The sequence below is a fragment of the Ambystoma mexicanum genome, chromosome 6q, assembly GCF_040938575.1.
Source record: "Ambystoma mexicanum isolate Mex_15411 chromosome 6q, UKY_AmexF1_1, whole genome shotgun sequence".
In the NCBI taxonomy this organism is placed as follows: Eukaryota; Metazoa; Chordata; class Amphibia; order Caudata; family Ambystomatidae; genus Ambystoma; species Ambystoma mexicanum.
Genome location: NC_090937.1, coordinates 981,584,670 through 981,612,229, shown reverse-complemented (window position 1 = coordinate 981,612,229; position 27,560 = coordinate 981,584,670). Strand labels below are relative to the sequence as shown.

Genomic DNA, 27,560 nt, shown 5'->3' with positions numbered 1-27,560 from the left:
TACTTCAAAGCCGCTCCTCCGGGTGCACCCCCACTCTCCTTCTTTGGACTAGAGTCTGCACATGGCGCCCGCCCCACTGTGTCCTTTTCCGCTCCCCCTTCACCACTTCTAGGCACTCCTCACCTCGCTGTTGCGTCCTGAGGCAAGGCGCCACCACGCCGCTCTCCGCTGGCCTCCTATGCTCAGCTGCCAGGTCTGCGCCTCAAGCCTGGCCGCAGGTCCCTGCAGCCACGCCGGCAAACCGCTCCTTGCGCCAGTCCTCTGCCCGCTCCCTCGGGCACGCGGGCCTCCGGCGCTGTCGCCTCTTACCTCTCCCGCCGATCAGAGCTGCTTCTCTGGAGCCCCTCCGGGTGCCCGCCGGCACTTCGCGGGCTCTCCCCAAAACACTCCCTTTGTCACTGACTCATGCTCCCCCTGGATGGGGGGGGGAGGAGCCTCCTCATTTCGCCAGCCCGCGTCCTGCTGGTCCGCTGATGCTGTCGGGGCTTCAGTGTCGGTCCCACACCAACACCTCCACAAAGTTCCCCAAGAGTTCTCTTACATCCAAAACCGTGCAGTAGCTCTGGGGGGTGGTGGGGCCGCCAGAACAAGGCCTCTGGGTCCTGGAGCATCCGTCAGCACGTCTACTCGGTGCCGGTGGCCATCTTGGAATCCCGACTGTTAAATTTTACTCGGCCTGCCTAATGTGCAACTTGTTACAAATGTTGCCTAAAGAAGGGTTTGGGAGTGTAGTCAAACGCACACTGCCATAATCATATATTGCTGTGATAATTACAGTCACAGAGTAATAGTAACAGATACACATAATGTATAATGTTTGCACGTAGTTGAAAAACATGAGCAAAACATCCAAAGGACCTTTGTTCGTTGCAATAGCAACTCCCATAAACTATTTGACATGTGCAATGATGACATTGCAGTGTATTATGTATGTACCGTTTCTGTTGCCATAGCAACTTCAGAAATGTTTTGCTCATATGTTTTTCAACTACGCATTTTTGTCAGATGGAGTCACATGGCAATTTAGCCTCATTTAATCTTCATTTTCCTTGCGTTATAAATTATTCTTGTTAATCTATCCTAAATAGAGAATTCTTCGTGTTTTTAGGTAACAGACTTTTCAGCTGCATTTTTTTATTTTTTACTTAACAGGCATGACCTCCTGACCCCCGTAACTTTTTTTATTGTTGTTTTGGTCAAGAATTTAATCTGACCTTTCAACATACATATAGAATAAGAAATTACAAACATAACAGAATTAAAATTACAGAACGTAGACCAACATAGATCAGTTACATAATATACATTCTGATTATTTTCCCCTCTTCATTTAAAGTAAAAGAAAAGGAAAATATAATAATTCATATTTGACATTTTCAGATGTTCTCATTACATTCAACCTAAGACAAAAGTGTGTTAATTCAGATTTGATACAGCCTTGGCGTTTGGGCCATGAAACTCAGACTTATTTGTGGGTTTAAGCATCAATCGATTAAGATATTTTACAAGAGCTTATCTTATGCATTCAGAATTTCCCACAAAACAATCTTATCCATAATTCATCCAAATACAGTACATGATTAGTATCAAATACATGTTTAAAATAGAAGATTTGTAAAGACAGTAAAGCTTCACACTCTATTAACAATTTTTTCAAAGTTTCATTGACTTTCGTACAAAAACGACATTGAAGGTTTTCCTTCGAGGTTCTACCCCTTTTAACCATTATTTCTTTTGTATGCCATAAATTTAACCTGAATCTCAGAAAATCAGAGCGTTGAGATGGATTAGGTGATTGAGTCAGATACTTCTCAGTTTGCCCAAGGAGTTTATGAGCAAATGGGTTTTGATTGAATTTTTGCATTGCCAAACATGCAGTTCTTATTTTGATCCAATCATACTTCCAAAGTTTAATTTTTTGATTATTTGGATCCGCTATTAGTAGCTCTCGAGTTAGGTTAGCGCCATTCAGAATTTTATAAGCAAAAGTACGCCAATTCTTTGCAAATATGTCATTAGAATTTAACAGATAATTGGACAGCATAAACAGTAAGCCATTGTTGTTATCTTTCATTATACATTTTCTAAATAGTTGCCAAATTTTCCACTTGTATGTTGCATAAATTGAAAGAAGTCCTAGTTCATGTCTGATGACGCACATGGATTCAGACATGGGTAACATCAAAGACTTCTTCCAATACCAGATTATAAATTTCAACCAATAGGAGTAAGTTTGACTTTTTTTGTCTCCGAGCCGTAAAGTATAGTGGGTATATATTTTGTTTGAAGTACACAATCAAAGAATTAATGTAAAATTTGCAGTACTTTTTGCGAATCAGACTCATTTGAGACAAAGCTGTTTTCTGTTTTAGCAGGAGATGCTCCTCGTATGGTTTATCAGTAATATCATCGACACAAATACCCAGGTAGATGTAAGTGTGCACCACCTTTAGAGCAACATTTTGTAAGCACCATTGCTTGATTTATTTTCTTTTTTGTCTCCCAAACTGAATGACTTGGGTCTTTGTGAGATTAATGCTAATGTGATTTTTGCTGGCATAGATATCTAAGACATTCAGCATATTATGCAGACCAATCAGTGTTTGAGAGATGAGGACCATATCATCAGCGCAAAGAAGCCAGTTGATTCTCGACCCTTGAAGCTTGACAGGATCAGTGATTACACCAGAGAAACCAATACCAACATCCCAGATGAAAGAATTAAATAGGGCAGATGCCAGAAGGCAACCCTTTTTCAGGCCTCGAGCAGTTCTTATCTGGGCAGACAATAGACCAAGATTATTTAGCCTAATTTGAATGGATGTGTTTGAATGAAACGCAACAATCCATTTTAATATGAACCAGGGGCACTTTAGATCTAATAGCTTCTTGAAAAGTAATTCCCTTGCAACAAGGTCAAAAGCTGACTTAAAGTCAACAAAGGCAGCATATGTTGGTTTTTTCTGGTCTTTCCCTTGCATGATGATGGCATTCAAGATCGTTAGGTTAATAGCCGTACCTAGCCCAGGAATGAAGCCCGTTTGACAGGGATCTCGATAATTCAAACTGTCTAACCAATTATTAAATTATTTCAGAATTAACCGAGCAAACATTTTTCCTGGGTAGTCTAGCAGGGCGATTGGTTGATAGGATGAAGGTTGTGTACAATCTCCTTTTTTAAATATGGGAAGGATCACGGATGTTTGCCAAGATGGGGGCAATTTCCCCGATCTCATGATCTCTTTAAAGACAAGATATAATATGTTAGCCCGTATTTCCTTATCCTGTTTGATTTGTGAATTATGGAGACCATCTGGTCCTGCTTCTCTGGAGGTACTCAATTTGGCTATACAGTGTAATATAATCTTCTTGGTCAAAATGTACTTCGTGATCACAACTAACTTTATCCCACTCTAAACCAATATCAGGCAACGGGGAACAATAGATGTTAGTAAAATGCGATTCCCAGTCGCTTTCGGAGATGGAATTGATTTGAACTGTACCTTGGTATTGGTGACATGCAGAATTCAAGAGTACCCAAATGCCCCCTGAGGATTTCAGAATAATTTGTTGCAACATGGCTTCGCCATCACGCTGATATTGAAGCACGCGACGACTAGCTAGCCAACTTTTATAAAAACATTTTTACCGTTTTATTTCTTCTCGGTTAATTGTTGAAAATTCTTCCGGGGCTCTTAAGAAATCATGTGAAAATGTTACTAATTCACTTTTTTTATTTTTTACCTCAATGTCAAAGGTATGCAGGTGTCTTGGGCGAAGACCTGGAACACTTAAGGTTTTAGATGAAAATAGTTGCATGGCATGAATGTAACATGGGCTGTCCTCCACCGTGCAAACACTATAAGCATTAGACAAATTTTGCTTAAGGCAAAGCAACTTAGCTTTTGACCATTTTATGCGATTCCTCGGGTTGTTAACTTGGAGATTCGCAAAATTTAAAATACGAGTTCTAGATCTCATTGTGGGCCATTTACAAGTTGCAACCAATTGACTGTGATCGCTCATTTTTGTGTATGTTATTTTTAAAGAAATGATGTTAGAGAAGAGCTGATCATTAACATATATGTAGTCCAGGGTGGAGTGACTGCACTCATTATGCCAGGTGGCTCCGTGAGGAACATCACCTGGTACTGCACCATTCAACATCACATAATTCCTGTTCTGCATTAACATTAACCAGTGATGCTCATCAGTTGTATGAGATGATGAGGATGTAGAGCTACTTAGTAAGTGCATGTTCAGGTCATCCATTATAAAGACTTCCAATATAGATTTGTCTAAAGAGGGTTGGTCAAGAATGTTATTAAGGTGATCAAAAAATTCATTGGACGATAGGTGTTTCTTGCCCCAATAGATATTAACAATTGCACAAGTAATTGAGCTCCGTTTGAATTTTATAATTTGAAAACAGGGTGAAGGAGATTGGTGCGAGATTATTGCAAAATCTCGGTCTTTTCGAAATGCAGTCACGAGGCCCACCATTGGTCTGCCAGTAAGAGTGGTAATGGCAGGCACCAGGTAGATTTCGTATAAATCCCAGGTCGGGAGAAGACTTAACCAGGTTTCCTGGAGAAAAATGATGTCATATTTTAAAATATGACATTTTATATTGTCATATTGCTCCCTCCAGGAAGGTAAGCCCCCGGGCTGCTTTGCACGTAGGAGTGCATTTACAGGAGCTTTCACTCCACCTGCGGCGGAACGCCGTGTAAATGCAGAATATACCCTCTGCCTCTTGTCATGAACTTGCCATGCTCCAAGTGCCAAGTTACATCTGCTTTGACCCGCATTGTATGTAGCCCACCATTACTCGACACAAGCTTCGTGTGCAATTCGAAGATGGCCGCCCGCTTGCTGCGAGGTACACCTTCTTCACTTTCTTCAATCTGATCCTCCCATGTGCTTCTGATTGGATGCCTGGTGGTTTTTGTGCACGTATTGCGAGCCGGCAGGCGATTCGAGCCGGCCCACAACACTAAGGCATACCAACACCAAGGCTTCTATCCTGCCTGTCCGAAGTCTGTTATGAGCTGTCAGAGCCAGGGGCCACGGACACTGCCCTAGGATCCAGATATTCTCACAGCATGCTTTTGGGTGAGTGTTTACTAAGCACTCTGTAGGCACTTCACTTACCTGTTACATGTACGCCCCTACGTCGGACCACCCTGAACACTTGACTTGCACTGTTGTGCTCTCCGTGCCCAGTTTGGCTGCTTTACATTTTCTATGTTCACTGGTACCGTTGGCTGCCCACTAATTGTATGCACAATAACCACCGTTCTTAAACCAATTGTATAGCCTCTCAGCTCTGTATGCTCTGCATGTTATAGCGTCTTCTAAAAATGTCTTTGCACTACCGGCAAAACGGACCTCTAACTCACTTTTTACCAGGGCCCATCCTCTGTACACCTCCAGTGCACATTTGAGTGCTAACCCCTAGTACTGCTAATCACTGTACCCCCAGTCATTATGCACTTGTTTCTCTGTACCCGTACAACGTACATATACTCATTGCGTCCCCTGCTCACCTGTTTAACTACATTCAGTCATTGGTAGCTATATGCACCCATTGTGCCTGCTCTGTAATTCTATGTCTAACAACGTTTAGTCTCTGCTTAGCATTTGCACCTAGGATGCTGCTTAGGTCTTTTTATGTGTGACCACATTTGGTCTTTGCTAAACACCTGTACTCACCGTGCCGGCCTAGGCCATTACATGTCGAATGTAACAGCTAATCAATATTAGACATTTACAGACTCATCCTGCCGCATTAGGTTGCTAGGTATTATCTGCTGTACTCTTTCCCGGTTTGCCCAGTGTAACTACTAGCTGACTCCCTAGACTACAATGTATAGTGCCCTTAGACCTCACCTGCATTTCCTAGCCTCACACGCCTGCACCTTAAAGTTTACACCGCGGCCTAACCTTCAACTTGCCTCCTACGCACTGCTCACCATCCTTGCCCTATTTGGCCCACAGCTTTACCACACTACTGCCCGACACCTCACACCCTCTTCAACCACAATGCACAAAACCATGCTGCCCACTCCGGTTGCCAACCTACCAGGTGCACCTCTGTCATACGACACAACTCTGGATAATCCATACCTAAATGCACCTGCCCTTTGGCTACAACACTTCACCACCAAACCTGCCCCCAACCAACCATGCCCCTTTAGCACCAGGAATGCCAGGCTTGGCTCTCGCCTTTTCAATAGCAATGCATCAAGTGCCACGCATGAACATACACTGTCTCTTCAGACTACATTAACTTCACCTAACCTCCTGAAGCAACCTTGTGACACTTATGTTAGAAACCAAAGACTAGCTTCCAGATGCCATCAGTGGTCCTATCATATGAGCATCCCTAATATGGAAAAAACCAAAAACACCTCTTCTCCTCTGGCACCAACAACTGTCGCAACCCCCACTGACAACTATCCCAACATCGTGACCAAACTCAAAGGTGCACTTATCAACGCACGCTCTGTCCCTGCCCACGCCTTAGACATCGCCGATTTCATCACGACAGAAAACCTAGACTTCTTAGCTATCACGGAAACCTGGCTGCACGCAGCCTCGGGGCCTGCCCTGACCTTAGCCATCCCTGAGAACTATTCCCTTATTAGATGTGATAGGGACACTAACCAAACTAAAGGGGGCGGATTAGCTTTTATCTTCAAGAGCTTGCTCAATCTTAGAGTGGCCAACACACTGAAACTCCCATCTGCTGAACTACTACCGATTTCTCCCAATCACACAGCCTCAGTGCTTCTCATTTACAGGCCACCCGGCCCCACTTCCACATTTGCTGAGGACATCTCATCCATCTTAGCCACTAGCATTAAGCCAAAATCGCAAATCATCATACTTGGCAACTTCAATCTGGGATACAAGGACTCAAATGACACCAAAGCCAATGACATAGCCACTGTTCTCTCTGACTTTGGTCTCACCCAACATGTGAACGAACCCTCTCATACCAAGGGACATACCCTCGATTGGATCTCAGACATGAACCTCTGTGACACCTTGTGCTTGGTCAGATCACCACAATATAATATTCTCCATTAATTCCAGCCCCCCCATCGACAATCCCAACATTGCACCACCTACCTTTACTCGAAACAAGAAGGATATTACGGTTGAGAAACTACTCCCCCCTTATCCTCCCGTTACTGAACCTGACCTCCTCCACTTGCTCAGACCCTACTGCTCTCGTTGACACCTACAACCGCGCCATGCTAAAAGCCCTTGACACTATTGCCCCTCTCAAACTACGCAAACAAAAACCTTGCAAACATCTTAATTCATGGTTCACCCCTCACCCACGTGAACTACGCAAAGCGAAAAGAAAAGCTGAGTCACATTGGAAAAGCTCACCTACTCTTGCCAATAGAAATAACCTTACAGCCGCCTCCATCACCTACAAAGAAGCTATCCTAACAGCCAAAAAAGAAGTGTACAACATCAGGATCACACAAGCTCAATCCAACACCAAGTTACTCTTCAAGATCCTTCAGGAACTAGAGTCCCCAGTAGCTCCATTGGAGACATGCACCCCGGACGCTGAATGGTGTTCCAATATACAAAAAGCACTACTAAACAAAATTGCCTTGCTCCAAGCTAAAATCAATAGCAAAAAAAGCCTCCTCTTGGATTCAGCGGGTAACCCCCAGTTCTACAATACCCCCGCTCCAAAGCACTCATTCAAACCCTTCTCCTTCTCACCCCTCTCCATCAAGGAAGTTGAAAACATCATTATGAAACTTAAGCCTTCCAACTGCCAAGGAGACGCCTGCCCTGCGCCGGTCGTAAAGGAAGCAGCTCATGACCTCGCACCTTTCATTACCGCCTTTATCAATTCTTCATTCAAATCGGGCACAGTACCCGACAACCTTAAGGATACATGGGTCATCCCCTTAATCAAAAAACCCAACCTTGACCCCAGCAATCCTACTAACTACAGGCCGATCACTACGGTGCCTTACCTACTTAAAATTCTGGATCGTGCAGCCTATCTCCAAATCCAGGATTACCTGGAGACCAACAACTTATTAGGGCTTAGACAATCCGGCTTCCGTCCAAGACATGGTACAGAGACAGCCCTTATCGACTTAAAAACCCAAATCGAGGACTTGAAAGACAAGGGCAAACTAGCTCTCTTGCTCCTTCTTGACCTCTCTGCAGCATTTGATTTAGTCGATCACCAAATCCTCTGCCATCACCTCAAGATAGCCGCCCACTTCTCTGACGCAGCTACTTCCTTGATCAGCTCCTTTCTGGCAAATAGATCTATGAGGGTCTTTTCCTCCTCTGCCGCAGCCGATCCAGCACATGTCCCTTGTGGAGTCCCGCAAGGCTCTTGCGTATCGTCCACATTGTACAACGTGTTCACTAAACCGCTCTTTAATATTCTTGACTATCTGGGTGTCTCTTACACGAATTATGCTGACGACACCCAGATACTCATCCCTATCACTGGCGACTATGTCACCGATGTCAACGCACTCAACTCAGTCTATTCAGTCATCCAGGCCTGGATGGCACACCACGGGCTCTGCCTTAACGATGAGAAAACTGAGTTACTCATCCTAGGCTCTCAGCCCAAACTCACTAAACTTGACCCTAAATATAATTCCTTCATTATCGATGGAAATGTCATTAAAGTCACCAACGTCACGAAAACACTTGGAATCTACCTAGACTTCCCGCTCTCTCTCAACAGACAAACCAATTCATTAGCCTCAGCCTCATCGTACATATGTAAACTCATCACAGCTTGTCGCTCCTTCCTCACTACTGACAATTGCCTGATCCTAGTCAGAACCCTCATCATGTCTAAAATTGACCATTATAACACCCTCTATTTAGGGACTAGTCAAAGAAACCTTGATAAACTTCAGGTCACCCAAAACAATGCCATCAGGGCTGCCCTCAATATCCCTAGGCGCTCACACATTTCTTCCACTAGGCGCAACCTACACTGGCTACCTATTACACTCCGTATTTCACTCAAAACACTTGTTCTAACACACAAAGCACAAAACCATGCTGCACCTGCTTACTTGTCCTCGCGCTTCACACAACATACAGCATCTAGACCACTGAGATCAGCACAGGTGCACACATTAACCATCCCTAGCTTCAAGCTTCAGACAGCTAGGGGCTCGAGTTTCCCAGTCCTGGCTGCTAAATTGTGGAATTTTCTTCCCAATGATCTCAGGAATGTACCAGCCACCCAATCCTTCAAAAACAGAACTAAACGTTGGCTTCATGAACAAGATGCACTGACCTCTGCCTTGTAATTCTCACAGCGGTCACCTGCAATCAGGCCTACCACTGTACATACTGTATATTTGACCTCTCTGCCAGTCCGTGCATTATCTATGATCCCTGGTACTATTCTTGCTGTAAATCTTGTATATATAATGTAATGTAATATTTGAACCTATCTTTGTAACACTCTTCTCTAACTACCTTTCTAAACATGCGCCCTGATGCCCTCGGGCAGGTTGCGCAATGCAAATAAACAAATACAAAAGATCACAATTAATACTGTTGATGAGGTGTTTAAAACCGCTAGTGTTCCAGGAGACCAGGTTGACAAGTTCATTCCTCTAGGATTGTTATGATGGTCGATTACAATCTTGGTTCACCCACGTTTCATAGGAGTTCAATTCTGAGTTTACTTGAGCCATGGTTTTGTCTCCATATATCCTGGATTGAGGCAAGATAGAACTAACTATCATCTGCTCTTTCATTGGAGCATCTTGACTGAGGATAAAACCTAAGTTGTAAAACGCCGTTCGAGCTAACCATAGAGTGTTGAGTATTACACCCGACCGAACATACAAACGAGCCTCGGAAAGGTCTGGCGGGTTAGTAAATTCAACAAGGTCGATATCGGCAGAGGTGAAATCCTCCAGTGCTGTAATCTCTGCACAAATATTTGAAATGCTTGCGCGATTGAAATCATACTTAATGAAAGGATGACCTCGACATTTGATTAATAGTCGATGATGTTTCTTAAATTGCGCTTGGTTCTTAGATGTAGTAAGAGAGGGTCTGGGCTCATTATGGTGTACTAGATTTGAACCCCCCCCATCTAATAATTTATGGGCGCTCATAAGCGCAGTTTCATGGTTTCGACTTGGCAAGGTTGGTCCCTTCAAAAGGGATTTGACATTTGGGTAAGTACTTTGTGTCATATGTGTGGTATCATTAACCGCACCAGGGTGCGATTGCAGCATAATCTGCTTGATGTTTTCGTTTTCCCTATTATAGTTCGCAAATGATGTTCGTATTTCATTGCGAAGCTCCTGCTAAGTACACTCTGTGTCAGATGGTGTTACTACTTGTGGTGATCGAGTGTCAACAGGCAATTTAACTCCTAGTCGTTGAGTGATGTTTACTATGTCAGATGAACAGGGCATCCCTGAAAAACCCAAAGCTTTTGGTGTATTCATCATTTGTTTGGGTAACACAGTGATTTTCGGAGTTGGATTAGAAAAGTGATTTGCAGCTTTCACCGATACCATGCCAAAAGATCATCCAGTGGCTTCTACGGTAAGGACTCTTTTGTTTGACGCTCAATGTCTTGTTTAAACTGTAAGCGTCTTTTTGTCTTCGCTGCCGTGATCAATCTTACAACCTTTTTATGTTAGATGTTAGGGGGCAACCTGTTAGGAGTTTGTGCTGATTTCGATGTCAGAGAACCATTTATAATGCTTGAAACAGCCTGTTTGGAGCTAAGAAACATTGGGGCTAAAGTAGTTGTCGATTTTTGCTCCGAGCTGAGGGTTGTAGTCGATGGATTGTCATCTGTATTTGACAAAGAAGCTTTTTGGGAGTCGTTAACAACAACAATTTCAGAAAGAGGAGCAGATGAGACACGTTTTGAAGAGTCATCAGCAACAACATTAAGGAAATGAGGAAGAGTCACAGGCACAGTTGGTACACAAGACTTTGAAGGAGCTATATCAGTGTGGGTGGTTTGGGTACCTTGATCAATATGGTTAGAAAAGCACTTAGCATCCATTTGTGCCTTCAAGCCTATCTCTCAAATGATATAGTCATGGGATTGTAACATACGATCAGTTTGATGTTGTATTTTGTCATCCAAAGTTTCATATAGCTTGGCCAAAGACAGTAAAGCAGTATTCATAGCATTTAAGGTGTTGTTAAGGGCTGGAGCTTCAGGGAAAGAGAATCTATTGTCTCTATTCAAGGTTTGAGGATCTTGGATGAAATATGGGTAGCCACCAGCAGGATCACGAAACTGAGTACGTCTGGGAGTGGGAGCTACAAAAGATGAAGACCGGTTGGATGTACTAGAGGATTTATCAAACATGACTGGAGATTTATACAGTTTTTGTCTGTCATTATCTTCCGGCTTACTTAAACAGGATTAGACATGACAATCGGAGGAGTCGGCCTGCGAGATTTATCATCTAGTATCAAATCGCCAGTGTTTGAGCAAATATACTGCACATCAGAAGTAGAGGGATCATGAGGAGAGGAAGAATTAAATAACTCAAGAACCTCAGCGTCTATTTCACCCGTTAAAGTATATTTCTCATATTCCTTTCTTAGTAAGTGTTGAGCCTGTACCGAACATAATGGTCGATTTGTCTGTAAAAGTTCAACTGCTGTCTGAAGTGAAGCAGCATTTTCAGGTATTTGAGTGACGCATATCTCACCAGATTTACATGCTAGAGCTATGTAAGCATCAGCAATTTCCTTACTAGACACCATTTCAGGAGTCGCATTTGACACATGAACTGCACTCTGCACTATGGATTCCCTTTGTAATGGTTCAACAGTCAGTGGACACGCTGTTTTTGGCTTTGGAATGGTATTTAGTGTCAAAGGGAGTGCTTTTTGAATCTTTACACCATCAGGGAAACAAAATGAGCGAATATCAACAGTCAAGGAAATTGACCTTTTCTTATTTTCTTGGTTCTCTTTAAGTCTTTTAGCAAGGAGGACTTTGAGATTCCAAGGGAAGAATATCATACGGGCCATTGCCAATTTTTGGCATTCCAGATTTGAATGAAATCATTGATTTAGACATGTCGCATGAGGAAACCATAAATTCAGGTTAAATAACACGTACCTGATAAGTCAAAAATCAGGCGCCTAATGCGTGTGTTAAGGTAACAAAGGTGATGTGACGAGGTCTCAAACCCCACTCGGTACCCTTTGGAGCTATAAAGCCCCGGAAACCAGGACCACTGCAGTGAAATCCTCTCAAAATAAGAAGAACCAGTAGGAGAAAAGAAAGACAAAAAATTTGGGAACAAAAAAACCGGGGTGGCCCGCGCTGCGCACCGCGAACAGCAAACAGTACTTAGCTGTACTTGTGCGCCCGTAACTATCAACTGAATTTCTTATGAATGGGATTTATCTCAATCTTTGTACTTGATTCATCTATATATAATCACACCATTAGGTGAGGCATGAATGATTTTTGATATGCCGTTTTATATGTCTGTACGTTTTATTTGCATTGAAGTCTGATGCCTCGTCTCCGCTCTTTTCTTTGCTCGATCTAGATGCGATTTTCCTAGTTAAAGCATTTTTGAACCGCGATTCCTATTTGCTAATATTTAGCCACGCAACTCTACCTCACGTGCCAACATCTCTTTATAGCATGTCCTTTTTCCCCATTGTCCATGTTGCTGTACTTTGATAACTCAGTGCTTTTTACTTTGGTAAAATGACTTAGCTATCTTTGACATTTTTGCTCATTAGTTACTCGTACTACCGTTTCAAGATATCGGGGTAAGTTTGCATTCATCAAATTGGGTGCATGTTACACTATGCATGCCGTTGAACTACAGGACACACTTGGACAGGTGTGCTCTCTTATTCTTTAACACAACTGTTAGGCAGAAACCTGTGCAGTTCCCTCTGGGACCACTGCAAAAGATTTAAGACTACAGGTGTTTGGCAGTAAACCCACTTGGTAGCAGTCTGTACCACACAGATTCACTTGGTAGCTGTGGCTGAGCAGTCAGACTTCCCTCAAGAAGAGTTAGGCAGTATACAGAATATTCATAATAGGTCAGAAGAACATAGTAGAACAAGTAAACACTGACCAGAGCTTGGTGTAAAAGAGATATAATTATTTATTTAAAACCACATCTGGAAAAACACACAGGCACTAATAGTAAGCAATTCAAAAACACGATCACTAAAAGATATACACTCCCTTAGAAGAATATTAGACAATTCTCAAGTAAAGCCCCACTTATTTTCAGACAGCGGTGAGCGCTTAACGCAGATGGCACTTCGTTTAAAAAGGGAGAGAAAAGCAGAGTATAAATTGAAACAGATCCCAACACTTTCACAAGAACAAAACAAGAGAGGAAGGCAAGTAAAACCGTGAAGTTAGAGTTCAGTAGGCCGGATCCACTTTAAGAGGATCAGAACGAAATGTGTCCAAGGTCACACGGTTGAAGTGCACAAGAGTCTTGCAAAGGTTCAAAAAGAGTTGGACCAAAAGAAAGGGACCAGTTAGAAGGTCAAGGCGGCCAGCCCAGTCCAGAAGGTTAAGGGATTATTATTACCTTGTAGCAATCTTTAGAAAGGGAGGCCTGGCGGACACAGTACCTTAAAGTGGTGAGAATACTGCAGGGGGGGCAGTTGTTCCTGGCAGTGGATGCAAGTCGGTGCTTCGTCCGGGGGAAGAGAGGATCTCGTCGGGGAGGAAGACAGGAGCCCGTTGCACTGCCAGGGAAGAAACCAGCCGTGGAGTTCTCAGGTAAAAGGAGCGGTCCTTTTATTCGCGGTCCAGTGGTAAGTGGCTATCCGGTTGCCGGGGTGCTTGGCACGGGCAATTCGACCACAAGACGTCCTGGGATGCGAGGAAAAGAAGGTAAACTGGTTGTGCCCACCAGTCAGGAGAAGAAGCCTCTCCAGCCGGGAGATCTTCTCTGTCGTCGGAAGTGGTGAGTCGGTTCTGCAGGGCTCCACCGGTGGTGTCGTCGTGGTAGGTCGGCTCAGCTTCTCCCTCGTCGGATTCTCAGGTCCTGTGGCGACTTCTGAAGTTCCAGTCCTCAAAGCCCTGCTTTTATGCAGCATACCCCCATTCACTCAGCCTAGCTGTCAATCAAACATGCTAAGTGGTGAGCCGGCCACTTGGGCCAATCACACGAGAGTGCGACTTGAGTTACCAAGGTAACTCAGTCCAGGGTGCCTAAACCCCCTCCCACACCCCCTGTGGTACCCAGACAGAGTGGCACCACTTTTGGAGGCTTCTGTGGAGAAGCCAGCCAAAAATTGGAACAAAGGGCTCGACTTGGGTTGGAGTCACAGAAGAGAACACAAACGCCATTTTAGAATCGAGTCTTGGCAAAAAATACCAACCGGAAAATTAATATTAATTAAATAAGCCGGCGGTATGTTCGAGGCTATGAGAATTAAATAATTAAAGTTGGTAGCCTCGAACAATGGGAAAATCCCATAGGGAAATATTTGCGGTCGAATATAAAAAGTAGTTTCCACTGCCACCAGCCAAAACTCGATCAGGGGGGACGGAGACGTGCCCCCTCGACTAACAGACCCCGGGGCAATCGAATTGCCCCGACCAGTACGTCCACAATATGATGGTTTGTACTGGTTTCTGCTAATAATTTGGGACTAGTAAAGCCAATGGTGACTTGACATGCCCTGGGAGACAGTAGTCCGTCCCAGGGTATGGAGTCTATGGTGGGGTCACTATGACACCCCTGTGTTACCGCACAGAGGGTGCTGTGTAACACACATAGTAAAAAGACATGAGACCCTATGGAGTAAAGGACCCCATAGCCCATAACACATTAACAGTCAAAGGAACACCATAAATCATGTCCAAGAGTGGGAGAAAAAGAGTCTCACTCTTGGCAGGAGAAAAAAACAAACTCCAGAAATCCAGCAAAGCTGCTAGGGGACTCACTAGGTTAGGAAATTCAGCCTAAAGAGAGAATTCTCCCTAACAACAACCCTTTCCACTATGTGTCTACGACTAATCTTACTCTGTATTCTTAGACCCTTCACCGTCCCTTTTTACCCTATTATGGCCAGCAACTCCCACCACAGGGAGGCTTTACACCTATTAAAAATAGAGAGAGATTTTTACAATGACTGTGGTATCCAGCCTTAAATACTCCCTTTTTACTGATTTCTTTCTGTTTGTCTCCCGCCCAACCCTGAATCCTTCAACTGGTTTTCGGTATGTTACTTTATTATTCCTTATGTTTATACCTTTTTACCTTTTTGTTTCAACTTTGATGCATCATGTTCCTAAACACAGCCTTGAGAACGACCAGCTTGGTTGAAGGCTGTACAGAATCTGATTAAATACATTTGTGCATCTGTTACTATTACTCCGTGACTGTAATTATCGCAGCAATATATGATTATGGCTGTACGTGTTTAACTACACTCCCAAACCCTTCATTAGAACATTATACTAATTCTGAGCCTTGTTAGGGTAGGCTCTGTGGACGTGTACACACAGCAGGCCTTTGGCCTTAGTTACCTTTTTAGGTGGATATTATAGCGCATGGGTATTTTTTGGTCGAACCCTCTACCGTTAATCTAGATTGTTACAAATGTTGCCTTTAGTTCTCGAATCTTGGACTGAATTGAAGACATATCTGAAAGGGACTACAAGAGTCCTTAATATAGCCTTATAGTCCGAGAGAGGGGTTATCACTGGATAATGACCTAGCGCCAAGTTATGGACCGAAGCAGAGCTCAGGGCCACATGTTAGGGAAGAGTCATTATCCCCAAGCAAAAATGACGCCTCCCGATGTCTCTATGGCTATTTGCACATAGTGCTACCAGCAATACATGTTTTGGAATTTTAGTAAAAAATGTTAGTTTAAGACTTGGTAAAAGTAAATAGGCACTCCAGTTTATAAATTTAATGTGATTTAATTTTGCAATATTGTAAGAACATGGTTGTCCTCTTAAATTAAGCATTTTAATTGCAACCTTGGTAGAGTTGAAAAGGGTTAACATGAGCATGCGTTTGGTGTCATGTACAAATAAACGGTTTCTCTATGCGAAAGCAAAAGCATTTTCCCAAGTTTTAGCTTTCTCTTTTAAACATGATGTTGCTGCAACAAAAAAAGTGTTTTGTTTAAAGAAATCTTGCCTTTTAATTGTATTGTTGATTCCAGGTTTGCTTTTAGAGACAGAATGTTCAGATCACAGTCAATACCCGACGTTATTGACTGCAGTCTGAACATTCCGATTGGCTGAGAGAAGGACAATGACAATCTCAATGTGCTTATTTGTAATGTCTTTTCATGTTAATTGTTCACAAACAAAGCAGCAAGGGGCATGTGGAGCCGAGCAATTGAGCATCACATATTAGTTGTTCGTCTCTGGGCAATTATCTCGACAGAAAAGGTAGGAGCACACACCCCGCACAGTGATCGATTTAGGTAGAAGATATTGGGACACAGATTGCTTCGTCGAAGTAGTACGATAGTAAAATTGGAGGAACACCAATTGGCACAGAGCAGTGGAGGAAATCGCAAAGGAGAATGGAAGCGGGTATTGGTAGCTTTCTGAACTGGATGGGCTTTGGGTGCATAATTGTATTTTTATTGTCGAAAGCACAGACCTAGCTCGAGAGTAGCGGAGCGTTGTACAGAGTGTGCTTAGCAGACATTTGGCTGCCATCTTTTAATAGCGGTGCAAGGTATGTATGTCGGTATGTGCGTCCATTGGAATTAGTCCTTGGTCAGGTGTTGTTGAAAGTGCCATGTTTTGAGAGAATTGTGAAATTGGAGAATAGTGGTGGCATTCCGTGCCGACACCGGGATGGAGTTCCAGAGGGTGGGTCCTCTCTTTGCAGACATGTGATTTAAGCCGGTTGGTCGATTTGCTGCGCGAAGAGTGTGTGCCACCAGATATGTGGAGCTAATTAGCCACTGGGTATGCTGTAGTGCTACTCGTGACTGCTTTGTAGGCGATACATGCAGTCTTGAACAGTATCCTGACGTGGAATGGTAGCCAATCTGGTTCACGTAGGATGGGGTAATTCAGTCAACTTTTGGTGCTCCTGTAATAAGACGTACTGCAGCGTGGATGACTGTTTTTTGGGGAGCCAAATGAACAGCTGGGAGCCCTGTGTAAGGAAAGCATGGTATCAAAGTAAGACAGACACAAATGATCACAGTTCAAGGGTGTTCATTGACCGTTATTAGGGTGTGTGACAAATGCTTATTTAAACCTAAAATCTAAGATGGGAGCAAGCTACGGCCATCAAAAAATAATACGGTCCTAGTGGAGTCTATTGCACAGTCTCTAGGTAGCAATGAGAAATGTACTCACTATGGTTGTCTTTGTTTCGTGTAGAGGTAATCCTTCTGTAAGCGTTGTAATCCTTCTGCAGGGTTAAGATATGAATGTCTCCCACAAGATGCTTGGAGGCCAGTGACTGGGTTCTGTGCACCCCGCGGGCAGCACCCACCGGAAACCCTTGTGGGGAAGAAACCCCGGAAAGCCACAGAGAGGTGGTCGTAGTCCTTCACAAAGAAGCTTGGCTGTTAAGTGTCTTTTTCTGTAGTGTAGGTAGTCCTGTCACAGCTGTAATCCTGCAATGGCTGTAGTTCGGTAAAGTTAAGGAAGGCTGCTTGCAGCTGGAAGACAGCAACCGTGAGTGATAAGAGAAACTGGTGTAAAGACGCAGCCGGTGTTGTATGGTATCTTGCATCCCCGTGGTAGCTTGAGCTACAACGACATCACTGGCCAATCCCAGGAAGAGAGCTGTTAGAGGGCGGGCTATCAGGCTGTATTTCCTTATTCTCCAAGTGAGCGTGGCTCCGAAGATTAAGCCCGCAAGCTACCATGGGGATGCAGGACACCATACAACACCGGTATCCCCCTGTCTTCGGCTGTCTAAACACCGGCATAACGCCCGAGTTCCATATTGTCCTGGCAGGGGAGTATCCAGCATTGCAAGAGGGGGTGGGGAAACAGCCACGGTGAAACTCCTGCTACTTTCCCTGGTACGGAATAACAAATATTACAGAACACCGCCACGCTTCTGGGACACGGAAACGGGCATGCGTGGAAGCGATGTCACAATTGACGGCCATGTTAAGGGCAGTCAGATCTGCAGTTCATGCGAGAAGCCATAGAAACACAAAGCAGCGGGCTGTATGTAATTTACCAATGGCAGTCTGGTGACGTTACTAGGGGCGTGGTGGCAAGAAACGAACTTGGGAATGATTTCCTTGTAACAGCAGCACGGGCGAAGATTTGATAGGGTGTCTGTCGCGTGGGTGAGGTACAGTCCGACGTTTCCAACTTCATTATCAGCGGTGGTGGTCACTCCGGTAAGTAGGGATTGTGAAATTGACAAGCCAATGTCGAAGTAGGGTCAGGTCCCCATGTCATGTATTCTTTGACTGTCGGAGTAGTTTCGTTTGTGTGATCTATGCAATATTAACTAGACCCGCGTTGACAATTAGATACCTTTGTACCGTTACAAACGCGGGACTCGACGTTCAAAAACACAAAAGAACGGTTCCTTGCAGCTCGAGAGCTCTTCTAAGTGTTTGAACTTGTTTATGTGTTTAAAAACATGCCTGTTTTTTTTTATTTTTATATGTACCACAGTTATTTTGTGATTCGCATTGGGAGCCCTCTGCTCGTTTATCCTTGTTTTTTCCCCTGAATCCAGGCAGTGTATTATTTCAGGCCAACTCGCTTCCATGCAAAGTTAATTGGATGCATTCTGTTTACGGCTTTGGTAGGCGGTGTTCGGACAGCCGGCCCTCCCGCCCCCTTTAAGTGCTGAGATCTGTTTCAGACAGTTGACCCGCCCAGGCAGCACCAAGTTTCCGTTTAGACAAGTTTTTCTCTCTTACCACCACCCCTTACAACAAGTCCACTACTTGACTGCACTAATTGAAATGCAAAACAGTCCATTCCTCGTCAAAAAGTGTGCCTTTATTTCGGGGGGCGGGGGCGCAAAGAGGAAGTCTTTATCTCTCCCCCTCCCTGTTGTGATATGATATGGTATTTATAACGCGCCTATACCATAGCTCTCAACTCACACGCTTTTGGCGGGTGTCACCCGCCTTGTAAACAGCTGACTCACCCGCCAAGCCTCCTGCACGCCCATTCATTTCAATGGGCCTCTCACCCGCCAAAAATAAAATCGGGTGTTTTCACCCGCCTTTGCGACACAAATGGTTGAGAGCTATGCCTATACACAAGTGTTACAAGGCCTGATGAGGCAAGGGAGGGGGAACAAAGGGGAGACGGACAACGATCCTACTAGGCCAGGTGACATTCAGATCGCGCAAGTGCATGGGAAGGGGAAAGGGAAAAGTGCGGGGGAAGTGCAGTACAAGGGATAGTACAATAAAATAAGATAAATAAAACGGCCAGCAGGTGGCAGTGTATGGTAAGTGTAGAACATAAGTGGTGGTAGGGGGACTGTAAGGATACAGAAAAACATTCCCCAGGTGCAGGGGTTGCCAGGGAGGCAGTGCAGGTGGGTAACTGGCGGGCCTGGGCCCAAGATAGAAGGGAGGCCAGGTATCAAGGGAGGCCAGGTATCCAGTGCAGTATCTGTCAGGAAAATCAACAGGGGAGAGGGGGAGTGAAAGCAGAAGCAAAGAGGAAGGTTTTGAGGTGCTTCCGGAACCGGAGATGGTTCTCCTCAAGTTTCAGGGAGCCAGGAAAGCTGTTCCAGAGGGAGGCCCCTGCGGAAGAGGGAGATCTACCACCAACTTGTTGCTTGGAGAAGCGACTGACCCTGAGGGAGTTGGAGCAGGAAGAGCAGAGAGGTCGAGAAGGAAGATATTTAGGAAGAGAGAGTTGAAGGTATTTTGACCCCAGAAGGCCTTGTGGACAATGCAGAGGGTTTTGAACTTAATCCTCGCAGCCACTGGGAGCCAGTGCAGAGATTTCAGTCCTGGAGAGATAAGATCCCTGGGCTTGAGGCCAAGGACAAGTCTTGCAGTCCTGTTCGGGATAAGTTGCAGAGGGCGGAGAGTAGCAGCACGTAGATTTAGATGGAGGCTGTTAAAATAGTCCAATCTAGAGAGAACCAGAGCTTGGGACACAGTGAGCTTCTGGGGGAAGGGGAGGAAAGGCAGAGTATCCCTGAGGAGGTGCAGTAGGAAGTTTTGACTTTTTTAGAGACCTCAGAAGGAAAGTGTGGAGTCAAAGATGACCCCGAGGTTCTTAGCCTCGAAGGTGGGGGTAGGAGGAGGGCCAAGGGAGGCTGTGCAAAGAGTGAGGGGAAAGGTTGGTGAAGGTCTGCCGATGAGAAGGATCTCTGTCTTGTTGGCATTCAGACAAAGATCATTGGCGGCACACCAATCTTGAATGGCAGTAAGGCAATCGGAGATGGGAGAGGAGGTGGCCGAGGGCAGCCTGAAAATGAGTTGTCGTCAGCATAGCACTGGAAATTTGAGCAGAAAATGGCAATGCAGTGGGCGAGAATTGCCAGGTATTGGTTAAAAAGCTAGGGCGAGAGGTTAGACCCCTGGGGAACACCACAGGTAGAGAGGAAGATAGATGATAGGAAGGACTCAAGTTGGACCTGGGAGGGTCGATCGGAGAGGAAAGAGGTTAGTCAGGCCAGAGCCTGATCAGTGATACCCAGGTTATTACGGAGACGGTTGAGCAGGATGGTATGGTTGACTGTCGAAGGCAGAAGAGAGATCGAGTACGATGAGGACAGACGGAACATTGGAGTCAAGGTTGGAGAGCAGACCTTCACGGATGTTCAGGAGAGCAGTTTCCGTGCTTCTGGCAGTTCTGAAGCCAGACTGATGGTCATGAATACAGCCAACAGAATCGGAATGAAGGTTAAGCTGGGAGATGGCCAGCTTTTCCAGGAGTTTGCCCGGAAAGGGAGTAATGGAAATTGGGCGATAGCAGGACAGGAAGGATCAGCTGTGGGTTTCTTGAGAAGAGGATGCACAATGGAGTGCTACAGAGGGGAGGGGAAGGATCCTGAGGCAAAGGAGTGGTTGCAAAAATCGGCAAGGGCCGGAGCGAGAGTGTCAATGTGGTCCTTGATGGTTTTAGAGGAACAGGGATGAACCTGTTTGTTTATATAAAAAAAAAAGTTATTGGTGATTTAAACACATTCATACAACATATCAACAGTTCCCCCCCCTCCCTCCCTCCTCTCCCCATCCCGGGTTGATTCCTTGGTCTGTTCATGATTGTCACTCCATGCATCACCTCCAGTAGTATATCGCCTGTAATGTTCCAAATAGGACCCTCGTGCTCCCGCCGCTGCCCTCCAATAGTTCTCAGATATCACGTTCTTCCCACTTCCCCCAGATTTTTGTAGCTTTTGCAGGGCACCCCCTTGCCGTGTATATTCTGTGTTCTTTCTTCGCGCATATGTCCATTTCATTGACCCGTTGGGCATTCCGGGGCCCCCCATTTCTGTGCTATGTCCCGCTTTATCAGGCCCATTGCCGTGGAGAGAAAAATACCCTCCCATTTGTTCGAGGTGTTTTCATCTAGAGCGCCCAGTAGCATTATTGCGGGTTCTAGTGTTATTGTACGGCCCAGAGTTCTTGTAAGTAATTGTGAGCATTGTGTCCAGAAGTCCCTGATTTTAGGGCATTCCCAAAGGAGATGAAAAGAGTGCCCTCCTCCCCCCGGCATCTCAGGCAGTTGGGATCTGTTGCCCTTCCCCAACCAAAAAGGGCCACACGGGGGTAGTATACCCTGTGGAGTATCTTGAGCTGTACCAGTCTTATTCTGGAGTCTATTGCGATCTCGCAAGGGTGCATGAGGACCTGAATCCAGTCCTCCGGGTTAATATCCCCAACATCCCGCTCCCATCTAGTTTTGAGGCTGGTCAGCTCCAAAGTAGCAAATGCATTGATGGTCTTGTACAGTATAGTCGTTACCTTGGTGGGGATATGTTGTGTTAACAGGCTACGTTCCAAGGGTGTATAATTTGGTGCGTCGGCAAGTTCTTGCCTGTAACCCCTGAGAGCATGTGTTAGTTGTGTATAGTGATATTATTCCGCTGCCGGGATTCAACATTTCTGTTGGAGCGTTTCAAACGGGAGGATGGTGCCATCCGCGATAACATCTCCCACTGTTGTTATCCCGGCCCTCACCCACTGGGTCCATGTGGCCAGCTTTTTAACCTCCGCCAGCAGATGATTGCTCCATAGTGGTTGTGCTGTGGTGATCCTATTCCCCCCAGCCTATGTGCCTATGGGCCTGCTTCCAGACAATCGTGATATGGGATGAAGTAGTTTGTGCGGGGAGTCTGGATAGGCTTTGGTATATTATTCGGATTGGTGGGGTGTCTTGGGTAATGGGTGATTCCGCTCTGATGTGTGGGAGTTCTGGATCCCCGTGGAGGAGGTCATTGACTATATTCAATTGACTGGCCCAATAGTAGGATCTGAGATGTGGGACTCCCATGCCCCCCTCCCAAACAGAGCGCTGCAGCTTTGCTAGTGCTATTCGAGGCTGTCCCCCCTTCCCTATCAGTTTCCTTAAGAGGCCCTCTACCCGGGTGAACTCGGAGTTCAGTATGGCCAACGGGGCGTTCTGCAGGACGTAGAGGAAACGTGCAAGTGCCATCATCTTAAAGAGGGCTGCTCTCCCCATGAGTGTTAATGGCTGGAGCGTCCAGTGCTGTACATCACCAGCAAAGCGGTCGACCAGCGGTAATGCAGCAGATAGTTTGATAGTGACCCATATGCCCAGGTAGCGAAAACCTTCCCTCTCCACTCGACATGGGGTGTCCCGGGGAATTGCTAGATCGTCACCTTTAACCAGGAAGAGGACTGATTTCCCCCAGTTTACCCTGAGGCCACTGAAATCCCTGTAGGTCATCAGCATTTGGGCTATGATAGGGCATGCATGGTTCGGGTCGCTCAAGTACAACAATAGGTCGTCTGCATAAAGGGAGTTTATCCTCCCGTCCGTTTGGCCATTGGAATCCGGACCATGTAGTTACCTGCCAGAGCCATCGGGCTAGTGGCTCGATTGCCAGGGCGAAGAGAAGGGGGGACAGTGGGCAGCCCTGCCGAGTGCCCCAGCCCAATGGGAAGGTTCTAGAGGTCCAACCGTTTACCCTGTCTGCGGCCAAGGGGGCCACGTATAGAAGTTGAACCCAGCTGAGAAAAGTTTCGCCTATGCCCATACGCCGCATTATTATCCAGAGACTTGCCCATACCACCGAGTCGAACGCTTATCAATTGCAAGTAACGCAAGTGGTGTATTAAGGGATGGGGCCCTTTCCAGTAGCAGGTGTAAATGACGTAGGTTCATTCTGGTCGACCTTTGCGGCATGAAGCCGCATTGATCTTGATGGACCAGTGCTGATATGACAGTTTGGAGCCTGTTGGCCAATACCTTGGCCAGGATTTTAGTTTCACTGTTAATGAGCGATATCGGTCTATACGATTTACACTGGTCGGGAGGTTGTCCCTGTTTGGGAATGACCACGATATTGGCGGTTCGTAGGTCCGGGGGGAGGGCGCCCTGCGTCTTGGCGGCTAGGAACAGATCGCGGAGGGGGGCCGCCATCTTGTTGGTGCCTAACTTCTTCCAGGTCTCGGCCGGGCAGCCATTTGGGCCTGGTGTTTTCCCCGATTGTAACTGGGTCATGGTCTCCGCAATCTCAGCTTCGTCTAGTTCCCGATCTAGGTGTGCTCTTTGGGGTTCCGACAACTGCGGGAGCGTTATCTCTTCCAGAAGAGATGAGTCTGTGGGGGCCGTTGGGGCGGCATAGAGCGAGGCATAAAAGTTGGCAAAAGCCTCCGTTATCTCTGGATCTGTTTGGGCAGGTCGATTTGGGCTGTCCGTGATTAATCTAACATGTCTGTGCCCTACCTCCCGTCACTCCATCCACGCCAATAATTTACCCGCTTTATCTCCCTGTTCGTAAATTCTGTTTTTTGACTCCCTGTGTGCCTGTCTAGCATTATCCAGCGCTGTGTTATGCAGGGTGGCTCTGGCCTTTAATAGGGAGCGGTGTGTTTCTGGGGTAGCGTCGGCTATGTAGCTGGTTTCCCATTTTGCTACCTCAGTCTCCACCTCAGTTACTTTTCTATAATGTTCTCTTCTTTTGTTGCATATCCAGGCCGTCATTTCCCCTCCAAGTACCGCTTTGTGTGCTTCCAAAAGTGTCACTGCGTCCTCCACCGAGCCTGTGTTAATTTCGAAGAATTCGTCTGACTTTACAGTTATATGTTCCACGAATTCAGGGAGGCCCAGGTAGTTGCTGTTTAGTCTCCATGTTTTGGGCGGTAGGGGACGCTCTGTATGGAGCGTTACCTCCAAGGGAGAGTGATCTGATATGCCACGGGGGAGGAGCTCTGCCGCCTTTACCCTATATGCTTCGGGGGTTGGGAGGAAAAAATAGTCTAACCTGGATAGAGATGCGTGTGCTCCCGAGAGGAAGGAGAATCCCTGGTCCGTGGGGTGTAGTTCTCTCCATGCATCGCTCAGACCAAGCGCTGACGCAAAGGTCGCTAGACCCGTGGGCCGGCGCGGATTTCGGTTGCGGATATGGGTCCGGTCGAGTGTGTTACACATAACATCATTAAAACCCCCTCCCAGGACCCACACCTCCGCCTGTTGCGCCATCAGGGCCGTCACCTCCCTCAGGAGAGCCTCCCCCAACCCCGGTGGGGAATATATCGCTAGAATAGCCATTGTCTCCCCCCAGAGTGTACCTCGAATCATCACAAAACGGCCACTGGGGTCCTGCACCACAGTGGGGAGTCGCTTGTGTAGGAGGATCAGGACCCCCCGGGAGCCCATTGTATACCCTGCGTGGTACGCCGCTCGATAGTTGGATCTGCGGAAGAAATGGCAGTTTGAGCCCGCTAAGTGGGTCTCAGTTAGGAGAGCTACATCAGGGTAGCGTCTGTTAAGAAATTGCAGGATCAGTCAGCGTTTTATACTTGTGCCCATACCATTCACATTCCAAGTGAGGAGCTTAAGAGACCTATGGCGTTCACTAGGCATCGATGAGGCTTGTGTATTTTGGCTACCGGGGTCGCTATGGCATTGTGTGGCCATTGCTGTCTAGGGGTTTATAGTATTGTGCTCTGTGGGTGCGGGCTATGTATGATCGTAGGAACATTGTGTTCGCATTTGGTGGGAGCGTGGGTGGCGAGCACTGTGTGTTTGGTGAATTTGCTATGGACGTTTGCATGGTGTGAATTCCTGGAAAAAGATAAACATAATACAACTTCCCTTCCCCATACTCCTCCCCAACAAGAAGTATCTGTCGCCCGAACTCTACTGGCGCTTAAAAACTATGTCGCCAGGTTAACTTAACATGAATTGTTCACTCTACCCCTCCGACTTACTATACCCGTATGGGTCTGTTGTCTCAAGTCCCAAGTCGGGGGCGTAGCGGCTGCCGTTGGCATGGTGTGTTACTGGTGACTGCTTGCGGTTCGTGTGATCCGTTGCAGGGGGACGAGGGTAGCCCGGCATCGATGACACTCCCAGAGGAGTGTTCCTTGTAGGTTGTTGCCGGTAGAAGTGGCCGAGCATTGAGTACGCAGTGAATCGGCCCGTTCCCGTGTCCAGCAGCTGCACCCCTATTTCTCTTAAGTGCTCGTCAGTTATTGGGGTCTCCGTCTGGTTCGATTAGGACCTCCGATCTGGGTTGCTGTGCAGGTCTTTCTCCCCGTGGTCGGGGTCTTGATCTACTTCTGCGATTCTGATTCGGTCCAGTCCCCTCCAATGTGAGTTTCTGGTCATCTCCAGGCCTCCTGCGGGTCATTAAAGTGGACAGTTTTGCCCTCATGCAGGATTTTCAGTTGGGCTGGGAACAGCAGTCCGTATTTCACGTTCATTGAGCGTAGTTTCCTTTTTAGGTGTTCAAAGGATTGCCTGGCCTGTTGGACCTCACGGGTGTAATCTGGAAAAAAGGCAATTCGGGCTCCGTTATATGTCAATGACCCTTTGGTACGGGCCATTTGTAGGATGGCGTCTCTGTCGCTGTAATTAAGCAGCTTTGCGATGATTGTTCCCGGGGGTCGGGCTTCCCGTGGGCATGCGGTGTGCACGCTCCACTGAGAAAAACTTTGAGAAGGTCTTTGTTGCAAAGAGATCCGCAAGCAATTCCTCCAAGAAAAGTTCCACGTTGGGTCCATCTGCACATTCTGGCAGTCCCAGGATGCGAATGTTATTGCGGCAGGACCTTCCCTCTCCCTCATCGATTCGGGCCTCCAGGGTTTTGAGTCGGTTCAACGTTTGCGTGAGCTGTTGGTGCACCCCGCTCAGGTCATCCTCCACTCTGGAGATTCGTTGTTCCGTTTCCCCGGTCCAGGACGAGAGTTTCTGGAGGTCGTGGCGGAGGAAGGAGACTTTGGTGGAGATGGTGTCCATCTTCTGCTCTACCGAGGCGCGCGAGTTTTCGCTGGCAGCCATCACATCCTTTAATGAGAGTGGTTGCTTTGGCGGGGAGGGGGTTACTCTCGAGTCCTCGGTGCTTAATGCCGTGGTTGTGCTTGTGGCGTATTGGTCCATGGTGTATTGGGTCGAGGTTTTCTTGTTCCTTTCCTTGCCCATGGTGTTACTTTACGTGGGTCGTTTATTGCCTGTCTGGAGGAGCCGTTTTTCCACGCCTTATCTCGGGCCTCTACCGTGATCTTGTAGCTCATTTACAGTGTTGTAGTCTCAAGAGTCTTAAGCTGTAGTGTTCTCCCTGAGGTACAGTATGGTTCTGTTCACCGATGAGTTGATCGGGGTATTACCTCGTTTTTTGGTGCGGTTTATCTTAGTAGCTTAATGTAAATCGTTCGTATATACTTCCGTATCAAGGAAGGCCAACTCGCCTGCTCAATTCTCCCCTCGCGCCACCAAGATGGTTCCGTTCCCGTATTGCACAAAGTTCTCGATTATTTCCTCCCCAGGCGACCGCACCGCAGCAGGAGTGTGGTAGGTTGCCCCACCGGGTTGCCAGGTGGCGGATGTCGGGGCCACTGGTGCTCCGGTGATCGGGGGGAGGGTTCACAGGCCCTTCACGTCTGTTCCCGCCGTTCTGGTTTGGTCCTCTTGACTGGGTCGGGCGGTGCTTTCCGCTGTGTCCCGGAGCAGATATCTCGTGTCCTTCCGCTCGTCCTAGAGCCGAATGGTGCTCCGAGGTGCCGCTGCCCGGGAGTGGCGTTGTTACACGGGTCGATTCCGCCGTCGCGTGTGCCGGGGGAGAAAGTCGCACAGTCCGCCCGCCCTCGGCAACAGCAACAGGATATGGTCCACTGCAGTGCGGGGTCTGTGGTTTGTAAGTCGCCCGGCTGCTCCCAGGGTATTTAGCACCGCATCTGCTCCGGCTGTTGGGATTCGCAGCTGCCCATGCTTGTCTTCGTTTTAGTTATTCGCGACTCGGAGGCGGCCATCTTGGTTGTGGCCGCACGATACGTTCTTACAGTTTCCAACGCTGATATCTTGCGTTTTCCAGCGTGGATTCGGCCCTTTTCACGGCTAGGTGCTGCTATGATGTTCCGCTGCCCAAATTTATGGTTTTTTTGCGATTTCACCTTTTCGTAATGCAGGATATTACAGG

General features: G+C 46.6%; 2 protein-coding genes across 7 annotated transcripts in view; one reads left to right on the top strand and one right to left on the bottom strand.

Moving 5' to 3' along the window:
- PRIMPOL (primase and DNA directed polymerase) overlaps positions 1–17,854 on the bottom strand; it is a 790,131-nt gene extending 772,277 nt beyond the window's left edge. For all 4 annotated transcript variants that reach the window (XR_011282268.1, XM_069631491.1, XM_069631492.1 and 1 more), the window contains exon 1: positions 17,357–17,854. The gene's annotated coding sequence lies outside the window, so the exon portion shown is untranslated. The remainder of the gene's footprint in view (positions 1–17,356) is intronic.
- A 41-nt stretch (positions 17,855–17,895) lies between these two features.
- CASP3 (caspase 3) overlaps positions 17,896–27,560 on the top strand; it is a 741,803-nt gene continuing 732,138 nt past the window's right edge. For 2 of the 3 annotated variants that reach the window (XM_069631496.1, XM_069631495.1), the window contains exon 1: positions 18,138–18,363. The gene's annotated coding sequence lies outside the window, so the exon portion shown is untranslated. Of the gene's footprint in view, positions 18,364–27,560 lie in introns of all 3 variants that reach the window. The other variant, XM_069631494.1, reaches the window with a different exon arrangement.